This window comes from Callithrix jacchus, chromosome 6 (assembly GCF_049354715.1).
Source record: "Callithrix jacchus isolate 240 chromosome 6, calJac240_pri, whole genome shotgun sequence".
In the NCBI taxonomy this organism is placed as follows: domain Eukaryota; kingdom Metazoa; phylum Chordata; class Mammalia; order Primates; family Cebidae; genus Callithrix; species Callithrix jacchus.
This window is the reverse complement of record NC_133507.1, coordinates 37,450,929-37,462,841: the sequence shown is the minus strand read 5'-3', so window position 1 is coordinate 37,462,841 and position 11,913 is coordinate 37,450,929. Positions and strand designations below refer to the sequence as shown.

Sequence of the window (11,913 nt, the reverse complement as noted above, 5' to 3'; positions counted from 1 at the left end):
GGTTTCACCAACTAGTTATATTTAAATGAGAAAACTCATCTTTATTCTACATATTGAAATCAAATCCATCTCATGCCAATATGGTTGGCTACTGCGTACCTTTATTAGAGCTGTCCTCTTTTCACTGTCAAAGGCATGAAGTTTCCATCTTCTGTCCAGCAGGAGTTTTACTATTTCTGAATTCCCATTGGCAGAGGCCAAATGGAGAGCAGTTCTGTAGGAGTGAGAAGACTTTTTAGGAAATGTAGTGCACTACCTACAGCCACCTCAACAATTCATGTCGTTGCAAACACTGAACAGTCTGCTATTACTCTGCCTTCAAAACAAACATTGAATTTTCCTTTAAAGAAAGTATACTATGTATTACCCCTCCTTACTCACTGCATGAATGAAAGAGCGCCTATTTGAATAGAAAGAGCAGAGCCCTTGGATTCCATTCAACTTGGGCTGGAATCCTCTTTCCACTCTGTCACTTCCTAGATGTTGGTTAGCCTTTTTGTATCTCAATTTCCTCATCAATAAAGTGGGAATGAAAATAGTCGCGTTCTCAGAGAAAACCACTGTAATACTTAAATGAGACTGTGCACAAAAGATAGAGAATAGTTTCTAACACAAATAACAGCTCAATAATTGTTAGATATTATAATTTTTACTACTACTGCTAGAGACAACATTTGAATTAAGTGAGATAATACAATTAAACCTACACTTTGAGGTATGTTTTAAAGATTACAGGTAATATTCTATTTTAGTGATTCTAAGATGATTCCATGTTTGAACATTTCTTTTACTGGAATACCACTTATAATTCATAATTTACTATAACTGTAATTGGCGGCATTTAAATAATTCTCTTATTGGGACATAAAATAACGGGGCATCTTACAATCCCTGGTGCCTTACAGTAGGTAGGCTATGTTATAATATAACAGGTCTGGTGCAGTTTTAGTCCAATGACTGGCATTTAGATAAATTTTAGTTCTTAAAAGAACTATGAAAAAAGAAGGTTGAGGTGAAAACAAAAACAAATTTCTAAAATAAACTAATTCTTACTTTGGTTTTTAAAAAACTTTAAGCCAAAGAAAACTTGAGATTTAAATGACTAGGTATGGCTCATTTTTTTCAATACTCAGATTTACAGAATGTATGTAAATCAGATATTTCCAATCATTAATATTAGGATTTAAGACTATTATCAATTTTCTTTTTTAAGAAAGGATTTAGAAAATTATTTGTGCAGTTTTTTCAACTTTTACATCCAGGGATACCTGTGCAGGATGCGTGGTTTTGTTACATAGGTAAATGTGTGCCAAGGGGGGTTGTACAGATTGTTTCATAACCCAGATATTAAGCCTACTACCTGTTAGTTCTACTTCCTGCTGCTTTCCCTCCTCCCAACCCCCACCCTCCGATAGGCCCAGTGTGTGCTGCTCCCCTGTAGGTGTCTGTGTGTTCTCATCATTTAGCTCTCACCTATAAGTGAGAACATATGGTATCTGATGTTTTCTGTCCCTGTGTTAGTTTGCTAAGGATAATGGCCTCCAACATCATCCATGTCCCTGTAAAGGACATGCTCTCATTTTTTTTTGTGGCTGCTGTTTATGTATCACATTTTAGTTCTTAAAAGTACTAAAACAGTCTTTATCCAAGACTGTTGTAAATTTTAAAGGGCAATTAAAGGTTATCTTTTTACTATTTCTACCTTCAGAAATGCTTTTGTTTGAAAGAAAAGAGGAAAAGCTTCAATTGAGATTAAGTTCTAATACCCCAATTTTAAATCTTTCAGCTTGCTCAGCCCCAGCATGTAAACATGAAGTTTTCAAAGATGAAGGGTGCTGAGAGATAGTAGAATATGCCTGCCATGTAGTAGGTGTGAGATAGTAGAATATGCCTACCACATAATAGGTGTCTGGCTTATGTTTGATGAATAAATAGATTGAAAGGACACAACTGGTGAGTTTGATATTTAAAAAAAAAAATCCTGTAGAGGAATACATTTGTAATAGTAATAATCAGTTATATTTGCTATTTTAATTTTCATATGTAACTAAAGTAAAACCATTAATCCATAGTTTTTACACACATTAATCTATATATAAGGAAAAGATAAATATATAATAAAATATCTATACAATAAAATCTACAGGAGCAAGTAAACAGATTCCCCTCTACTTCTGAAGAGGGTAAAAGTTTACAGAAGATACCCATCCACAGAAATAAAAATAAATAATAGAATGTGAGAAACTATTTGTATCTATGCAAGTAGCGTATTTCTTCTCTTCCCAAGGATTATTTCATGACTACTGAAACTTAGCTAAAGCTTTTGAGATGTTCATTGCAGAAATCACTGATAAGAGAAAGGAAAAAACTTCACTCACAAATCCCCAGAAATAAATTTGATCATATTTTCTACATCTTTTCAGCTAATACAAAAGCAGATTGTTTGTGTATATGTAAAACAAACTGAGTTTTCCCTCACTTTATATACCAAATTACATCTTTGCATGTCAATGTATCTCTGTATCTATCAACACCCTCAATGGTTACATATTATTCCATCCCATGGATGCACTGAAATTCGTTCATAAAATCTTCATATGAGTTCTTCTCAGTACATTGCTATTATAAGCAATAGTAAGAAAAACAGATGTATTCATTTCTTAAAGCTATTTCAGAATAATGAAACTGATGGGTAAAAGGCATATACATTTTAAAAATACAGTTCTTACCACCAAGGTATCTATTTGAAAAGTCACAGCAACTTAAACTTTAAGCAACTGTGTAAGTACCACTGTTCTTCATCCTCACAAACTTTGTGGATAGAAAACCGTATTCCATTACCCCCCTTTTTTTTTTTGAGAGGGAGTCTCTCTGTGTCCCCCAGACCAGAGTGCAGTGGCACCATCTTGGCTCACTGCAACTTATGCCTCCCAGGTTCAAGCAATTCTCCTGCCTCAGTCTCCCAAGTATCTGAGATTACAAGTACTCACCCCCAGGCCCAGGTCCGGTAAATTTTTGCACTTTTAATAGAGACAGGGTTTCACCATGCTGGCCTGGCTGGTTTCAAACTCCTGACCTCATGATCCACCTGCCTTGACCTCCCAAAGTGCTGAGATTACAGGCATGAACCACCGCACCTGGCCTGTCATTCCTCTTCTAAGCGAAATAGAAAACAGTATTTCATTCCTCTTCTAACTTAAATTTCTTTTCTTACCAGGAACGCTATGTTTTCCTATGTGCGTTGATCACCATTAGATATACAAAAAAAGTACTTTACCCAATTTTAAATTGAGTTTATTTAGTTGTCTTTTGGTTGATTTGAAAGAATTCTCTGTAAAATGAAAATAAATGTTTTGTAAGGATGTTGGATCTTTGTCCATTTTTTTCTTATATATGGGTGTTTTTTTACTTTGCCAAACCAACCTTCAGAATACTTGCTTGGGAGGTTCCTAGGAAGGTCATTGCGAACATAAAAATACATCTGCATGTACAGGGCAGGCACAGTGGCTCACGCCTGTAATCTCAGCACTTTGGGAGGCCAAGGCAGGTGGATCACAAGTTCAAGAGTTCAAGACCAGCCTGGCCAAGATGATAAAACCCAAAAATACAAAAACAAATAGCCGGGCATGGTGACGGGCACCTGTAATCCCAGCTACTCGAGCGGTTGAGGCAGTGAATTGCTTAAACCCGGGAGACAGAGGTTGCAGTGAGCCGAGATCACACCACTGTACTCCAGCCTGGGTGACAAAGTAAGACTTCACCTAAATATTTATATATGCATATATAAATAGACATTTGTGGTTTTTTTCTGGTACTTTTCACCTTTTGTGTATTTAACGTTTTTTAACCTATACTCCAGGAATTTATTTTTGTGACATAAAAATCTAGCTAGATTTCTCCAAACAGCATGCATTTCACTTATGAATAACTAATTTTTTTACTAATATAAAACATCACCATTATCAAGGGCTAAATTCTTACATACATTTGGGTATTTCTGGATTTCCTATTCTGTTCTGCTCATTTATGTCTTTTCAGCTGTTAGTAAACAATTTGTGGAAATAGCACATGCAAATTTTGCCATCTGGAAAAGCAAATCTTTTTCTATTCTGCTACAAAAAAATTAATTTATCACAATAACAGACAACATGCCTAATTTAAAAACGCTAAAACTTTGCTATTTTCATTTGGCTTAGGTAAAAGTGACAAACACAGAAAGAGCTCATATCTTAAGAGAAATGAGTCTTCCTATTTAAAGACACAAACCATCTTCTCATTTATTTTCCCTCTAAGGTTTCTCAGTAAATAACATATTTACATAGGATACATTGATATAAAGTGCATATTGAATTTTACTTGAAGAATGTTTAGGCAGAAGTTGATATGCTATGGGACTTAGTTCTCAATATATACCTTTCTATAATGTGTATAACGTTGTTTTAAAATGTATACATTAAAAATAATCTGCTGCAATGATTTAATTTTGCCAGTTAAATCATTTTAAGACAGCCTATTAGTGTTCTATGAGGGAAATTACAATTTGATTGGAGATCAGTTAAAGTTTTGTTTTCGTGTTGCTGCTCATAAAGAGGCCTCGGCCCTGACCCTTCTGAGGTTTTCACACCCAGGGTGGTGTGGGGCCTGCAGAGACGATAAAGCCAGGCACCCCACCACCGCCCCCACACCAGTAGGGCACATCCCACCATCCCACCTCCTCTCAGCAAGGCCCGGTTACCTTTTTTTCTTGTCCTTCTTGTTCACATTAGTGCTCTGGAGCATGACAATGAGATTGGCTTTAGGGACTTTACCCCACCAGGCTGCTCTGTGGAGCTTGCCCAGGTCTTCTCGACAGACCTGGTACCTTGGCTCCTGGAAGGCACTGTCATCATAGTCTGCCCAAGTGCCCACGTTGCTCTTGCAGCTCCCCCTGCAGCAGGGGAAGCAGTGGCAGCATCATTTGCCCACCTTGCTCCTGAGACCAAAGGGCTTCTTCATAGCGGAGGCAGCCGGCTTTGAACAAACCTCAGCCACCATCTGCTTTTAACAGCCAGGGGAGGCCAGTAGTAGCAGGCAGATCGCCTCTACGAACCAGCTGGACCAACTAGCGGGAAACTCCGGGTTTCCAATCTGTTTAAAGAGAAAGGTCAATCCTAGCCCAAACCTGCCAACCCCAGGAGGGGAGCCCAGCCCAGCCCAGCCCACGCCCACCCAGGGAGAGCCCACTCCAACCCAAGGAAACACCCAGCCCAGCCAGGGGAATGCCAAGCTCAGCAGAGAAAAGGTCAAGCCCAGCAAAGGAATGCGAGGGAAGAAACGTCAATCAAAGCTAGGAACACGAAGCCAAGCGAGGAACACCACCCTAAGCCAGTAACAGCAAAGCCAAGCCAAGCCGTTATGCGCGTGCGGCGTGCGCGAGGCCAAGCCTCTACAGGCAAGCCACAGCGTGCGGCGAGAGCGTGCGGCGTGCGTGCCTCAGGTGGCGTCACTGCACGTGGCTCAGTGACTGACGTGTGCAACCCACGCGTGCAAGTCCTGGCGCCACCGATGCCGCCACTGATGATAGTGACAGCCTTGTGTTCCCTGTATACTTCATGGGAATTGATGGAGGTTTCAGGCCATTGAGAAGAGGAGGCCCGTCCTGAGAAAAAGCCTCTTGAAGCAGTGCTGGGGCTAGAGCGCCTGCAACTTGAGGATGCTGACAGCCTCCTCTGAACAAAGCCCCCAAGACAATCTCAGCGGTGCTGGTGCAGGTGGCCGCGGCTGCAGCTTGGTGCTCGGGCTGTCGGAGCTTGCTGCGAATGGCCTCAAAATCGAGGCCGAGGCTGATCAGTGGGTTGATGAGATCCCCTTGGTGAGTGGGATGGGGGTGTTATGCTCATGCTGGCCTCAGGGGCCCCCAGTGCAGTTGCCTCAAGCTCCCGAGTCTGATGTTGGTGGCTCTGGAGATGAGAAGCCAGGGATCAGGCTGAGGAAGAGACTTGGCTGACACATAACCAGCTGGTGGACGCGGACACATGGGCTCATGTGAAAGAAAAGGTTTCACACAGTGGGGCTGGACCGCTGGGAGATCAGCCTCGGTTCCAAGTGCACGTCACCGGGAGATCATTCGCCTTGGTGGAGACCAGAGACACCGCCAGGGCTCCTAGCACCCACCCAGGCCCGGCAGAGACAGCAGGCTGTGAATGCACACAACCACAAAGACACCCACACATGCAGACCCAGACAACGGGTGACGTGCACACATACCCTTCCAAGCACATGTGGTATAAACACAGTGGACCTGCAGGCACACACATCCCTCAGCCCTGCTCCGCCTTCTACACATTTCACAATCACACAGCCAGTCACTACGCAGCAACACACACACACACACACACATGCGTGCGCGCCATGGGACCTCCTCCCACAGCCCTGAGACCCAAAGGGACAGGAAGACCCAGGTCTGGGGAATGGGGAGCAGCCCTGGAGGATACAACACTAGGCCAGGGGCCTCCTGCTTCCAGGGTGGCCTCCTCCTGGCCTGAGCCGCATGCCCTGGGCCCTGTCCTCTCTCCAGGTCCCTCCAGGAAGCGAGGGACCTGCAAATGGGCAGATCTGCAAGTGGGCCTCTCACCTTGATGTCGGGAAACTGGCCCAGGTACGTGTCCATGGTCAGCAGCGCCTGGTCCACCAGCTTCTGGTGGTAATCCATCCACAGCAGGTCATTGTTCTGAGACAAGCAAGAACACGACAATGCCACCAGGGTGCTGGGCCACCCTCTCCCCAGCGCTCACCTCCCAGGACCAGGCCCATCCCCAACTGTTCACAGCTCGGTGGCTTCTTAGAGCCTCAGTTTCCCCATCTGTAATATCGGGGCAACATTTCCTGCCCTACTGGTGACTGTGAGGATCAGATACGCTGAGGACTGGGGTCAGCCAGGGAGGCTTTGTGTCATGAGCCATAACACACAAATAAGGACGACCACGACCCACCATCTGACCCACCTTGGTGTGAGGGCGTGTCAGGAGAAGAGCCCTCAGAGAAGGAGGGCACCTTGCCCCAGGGCACACAGCACACGAACGCCCAAGAACCATAGCACCTTGTCCCAGAGAGCCCTGCCCAGTGGGATGGGAGCTGAGGCCAGAGCACCCTCCGGGAAGGGCCAGGGCCACCGGTCCCACGCTCACCTCTGCGATCTTGTTGGCCTCATCCCTGCCGGGCCAGTCGGGCTCATACACCTCTTGCAGACACTCGTTCAGCTTCTTGGAGGCCTCGTGCATGGCTGTGGGGCAGGAAGGAACGGTGCAGACCTCCCACTGACAGCCCTCCCCCACACTCCCAACTCGGCACTCACCAGCTCACCATGGGTGTGCCCTGCCTGCCTCCTACCTTTGACGGAGGTCAGGTAGGTCTGGAGATCCTTCTGCAGCCGGGTGCCTTCAGTCTGCAAAGAGAAGACTGGTGGCCCACCCAGTCCCTGACCCCTCCTTCCTGCCACCCTCACATGAATGAACCAACCAGGCTACTCTCCTGACAGCAGCCACTGAACAGCTGACTTCCCAACAGGACAGCAGCTGCGGTCGTCACCCCTGCCTCAGGAGCCCTGAGTCCATAGGGACATTTGCTGTTTGTGCTGGCACCTGCCCTCTTCCAGATGCCACTCAGCCTGGGAAAGAAGGCAGGAAGACAAGGACCACCTCCAGGATGACAGGTTGTGGGTAAGGCTGAATGATACACAGCACCTGTGAGCAGCAGGACCATCAATCACAGACCTGCACTCAGACACCTGCAGACAAGTGACCAAGCACAGGAGTACGGCCAAGGCAGGTGGGGTGACCACCAGGCCCCCTGTGCCACAAGCTCAGGAGGTGCCCAAGGACAGAGAGCTCCCACTGCCTCATACTAGGGAAAGGGGGCGCAGTCTGAGCCTTTACAGGGACAGAAGACCTCCAGAAGAGGTGGCATTAGAGCAGAGGTGCAGAATGCGGGGGTCATGGCCAGGACTCCAAGGACACTGGCCCAGCTGACACTAAGGACATAGGTTGTAGAGGGAAAAGGCTGAGCGGGCAGCGGGCTGGGTGGTGAAGCTCCCTGAGCTGGGAGAGTGGTCTCCAGGGGCCTCCTGGGACAGCAGGACCAGCAGAGAGGCTAGAAGCATGGGACAGGCCTCGAGTCCCTCTTGGACATCAAAACCAGAGCCAGGAAAGCTGAGTGAAGAACTCCAGGTTCCAGGAGGGGTGAACAATGAGCAAGGCCAGCTCTGAGGTCTGAGACCACACTCAGTGAGATGCAGAAGTTTCCAAAAGCATGCGCAAAGAGTGGGCCGCACACAGGCTTTGAGGCCATGCAGACCCAGCTGTCCCTTGCCACTCAGCCCTAAATGAGCTAGTGAGCCTCTCTGAACCTCAGTCTCCTCATCTTGCAGTGGAAGGTAAATGATCCGTGCCTGGCACTTCTCAGACCCAGTGAGCAGGGCCAGGCCCTGGAGCCTTGAAGGCAGGCTCAGGAGATGTGCCTCATGCTAAGGACAGGAAGGCAAGGCAGAGAGGGGACTTGGGAGAGCGGCGGTGGCTGAGGCTGACCTTAAAAAAGAAGGGCACCCTCCTGGCCTCTCCTGCCTGCCACCAGCTCAAGCCTCAGAGACATCCATGTTCTGGACGCCTCCTGCCCTGGAGGAGAAACAGCTGGCCCAGTCCTAGGAGACCCAGCACGCCTGCAGAGCTCCAGCCTGGCCAGCTTCATGCTTGCACAAGAGCTGGAAGGTGGCCCCATCCATTCAGGTCAATCTCCAGGCAAAGGCCAGCAGGGACCCGGTCACCTCCACAGGCTCACCCCCATCACGACACCCTCAAACCCACTTCTATCTCCCCACTCCAGGCCTCTCCCTGTCCGCAGCCAGGGCCGCTCTTCCTGCCCTGGTGCCCTGGCGGTCAGCACCTTCCATGCAGTCATCTTGACACCCCTGCCCCACCCGACAGCACAGAAGCAGAGGGTCTGCAACCGGCCCAGGCACACAGAGACTGGGGGAGCCCATGAGCCCCTCCAAGCCTGGGCACACAGCCGCAGCGTGTTTTGTGGGTAATGGTAGTGATGCGGCCCTGAGAACCCCCAGATCTGCCTGTTACAATGAATGCTTCCGTGCGGCAGCAGAGACAGCCACAGGAAGGGCTTACGAGCAGCACATAAGATGTTACATGATTTTAAAAAAAGGAGGTGTGAAGAAAAAAACTCTCTCTAAAATTCCTTTCATCCTCCATAGAGTAGGGTGTCCAACACTGGCCAGTCATCATTCTTACGAACATCCAAGTTCAAGGCCCTCCGATGCAAGACTGAGTGAAGAAACAGACGGCCGCTCCACCACGGACACTCAGCCTCTCTGGAATTCCGTTGGAGGTGGGATGGAGACCCCTCGGGGCTGAGGAATGAGGAAGGGTCTGTCCCACTCCTGACACAGCCACCCTCAGTCTTCACAATCAAAGGCTTTGTTGGTTGAGACGAGGATTAAAGTATGTTCATAATGGGATGCTATTGTGTCCCCTGATGTCACAGAATCTTCCAGATCCAGCTTCTCTCCCTGCCAAGCCTCTACCATCACAGCCACACCTCCCACGTCCTCCTCACCCTTTCCCCGAAGCAGGGGTCCCCATGGGGTGGGTCGCTGTGCCCCCATCCCCCAGCTTCAGGCCCCACCAGGGCCCCTAGTGATGCCCAAACAACACTGGGCTGTGCGCCGGCATGTGGCATGCAGCGTAGCGGGTTGGCCGGAGCGCAGCCTCCCTGTGCCCACTGCAGCTGGCTTCCTAAGCCAGTCACCAGGGTACACTCAGCCGTCCCGCGCTGAGGCCCCAGACAGCTGCCCTCTGCAGGGCAGCGCCCAGGCCAGCACAGAACACTGTGTTTGCTTTCAGACCGGCTCCCTCAGCCCCTAAAAAGGGATCTGAGAAACAATTCTCTGGAGGTCCCAGAGTTCACAGAGTCCAGCTGGGGGAAGGTAAGATTCAGGAGCCATTGCCCACCTCAGACCATGTCCCAGCTACTGGACCTGGGTGAGTCAGAAAGGGACAGGGGCAGCTCCAGCGCAGCTGGGCTCAGCCAGCATCCCCAGATATCCTCCTGATATCCAGGAGATACAGCTCACCCTGTTGCATCTCCTGGATATCAGTGCCCACAGGTGGCCTGAGCACCCAAGTCCCCATGTTCCCAGTGGCTCTAGAGGGCAGGGACACCCCTCCCACAGGGAACCCTTTAGCTCCAGCTCTGACTCTCTCCCCCTGCCCATCAGTGCCAAAAGTGACCATCACTCAATAGCCAGGGACGCCCACTTTGAGCAAAACACGAGGTGGGCCCTGAGGACAAGAAGGGATCAGACCTGTCCCAACTCTGTGACAGACACATAGCAATGACAGCCCTGGGGCCTGGAGGGCTACAGGCAGCCCCTAGGAAGAAAAGCCAGGCTTCCCTGAGAGACCCAGATGGCTTTCAGAAGGGCCTGTGCCGGGTATGCAGTATTCTGGGGAAGGGCAAGGGGCCCTCATGGGCTCGTAGACCAAGGGCAGAAGGCAGGGCCACCACTGTGACCAGCAGCAGGTGGGCCCAGGAGGGGCTGCACACCTGGGTCCTTGTGAGAGCAGGTGACAGCAAGGTGACCTACACCCTCTCTTAGGGACCCCCCCACACATAGAAAGGAGTGAGAGGTTCGCGTCTTCAAAGACTAAATCACCTGCCATCTTTGTCCCTCCTACCACTAAGCCCACTAGGCATGAGGCTCACAGATAAAGAGGCAGGAAAAAGCTCAGCCTCCAGGCTTCCCACACCCCATTCTCTCTCTCCTTCCCCAGGGCTACCAAGCCCACTGCAGCCTCCTAAATCCACTCTCTTGATATAAGTGACCCTCACCCCATTCCCTCCCAGTCCCCACATCCAGCCCCACACCCTGCCACTCCCACACACCAATCAAATCCAGAACTGGCTGCCTTGGCCCCAGCCTTGAACAAGACTTTAAAACTGACACCCCAACTACCATCCATGGCCCCTAAAAAGCCAGCCACCCCACCAAACCCGAGCCTGAGAGCAGACAGAGGCCCAGCTCGGGACCACTCCACAGCCACAGCCTGGCAGCCGGCTGGCAGCACTCAGCACTGGCTATCTTTAGCCCTGGCCTCTCTGCCCAGCCCCTCTGTCCAAGGAGCAGTGAGTGACTGCTTGCCCAGAGTAGGGACCAAGAGGGGGTGACTCTGAGGGACAGTGGGCACAGCAACACTGTGGTTTCAGCCCTGGGGCCAGGCCACAAGGAACCTCGGCTCCCAGACCTTGCTTCCATCACCCTCTGCCAAAGCTCAGCCTGTTCTAAGGAACCCCCACCACCTCCACCCCTAACCTGTCCCCCAGCCTAGCCAGCTGCCCTCAGGACAAGGGATCAGCTCCAGAGAGGCAACTCAAGAGTGAGCCAAAGGCCACAGAGCCTGCATTTCAATCCCCAACACCCACGCCAGCTGTGTAGCCCTGGAAGATGTGCTTAACCTCTCTGCACCTCAAGTGCCTCATCTGCAAAATGAAGAGAATATCAGCATCCATTTCAGGGACTGCAGAGATGTCTGTCAAACACACAGCAGTTCCTGGCCCATGGCCACAGCAACTCCTTAAAGAGCCTTCAGAGTAACCGATAACCCGATGAAGCCAGCTGAGTAGGGACACGCCCCGGGGCTTCCCAGAGACAGAATCGGAACCTAAGACCAGGTTTCTTGTTTAAGCCTATATTTTGCAGATGAGGAAACTGAGGCCCAAGGGGCCCTGGGAAGTTCCTATCTACAGAGGCAGTAGATATTCCCTGTCATGGTGTCCACCTGGGCCTTGAAACTCCTCCCATAACTGGCCTAGAGGACAAGCAGCCAAAGTGGCTCCCCAGTCCCTGTCCGGTGAAGCCGGTCAGGGTGC

At 49.4% G+C, this 11,913-nt stretch overlaps 1 pseudogene across 1 annotated transcript in view; it reads right to left on the bottom strand.

The window, feature by feature from the left end:
• LOC118154524 (segment polarity protein dishevelled homolog DVL-1 pseudogene) overlaps positions 1-5,106 on the bottom strand; it is a 31,918-nt pseudogene extending 26,812 nt beyond the window's left edge. Inside the window, exons 1-2 of the transcript XR_013518834.1 lie at positions 4,736-5,106; positions 100-214 (exon numbers count right to left, since the gene is read on the bottom strand). The product of XR_013518834.1 is annotated as a segment polarity protein dishevelled homolog DVL-1 pseudogene (transcript). The remainder of the gene's footprint in view (positions 1-99; positions 215-4,735) is intronic.
• Between the last annotated feature and the right edge of the window lie 6,807 nt (positions 5,107-11,913).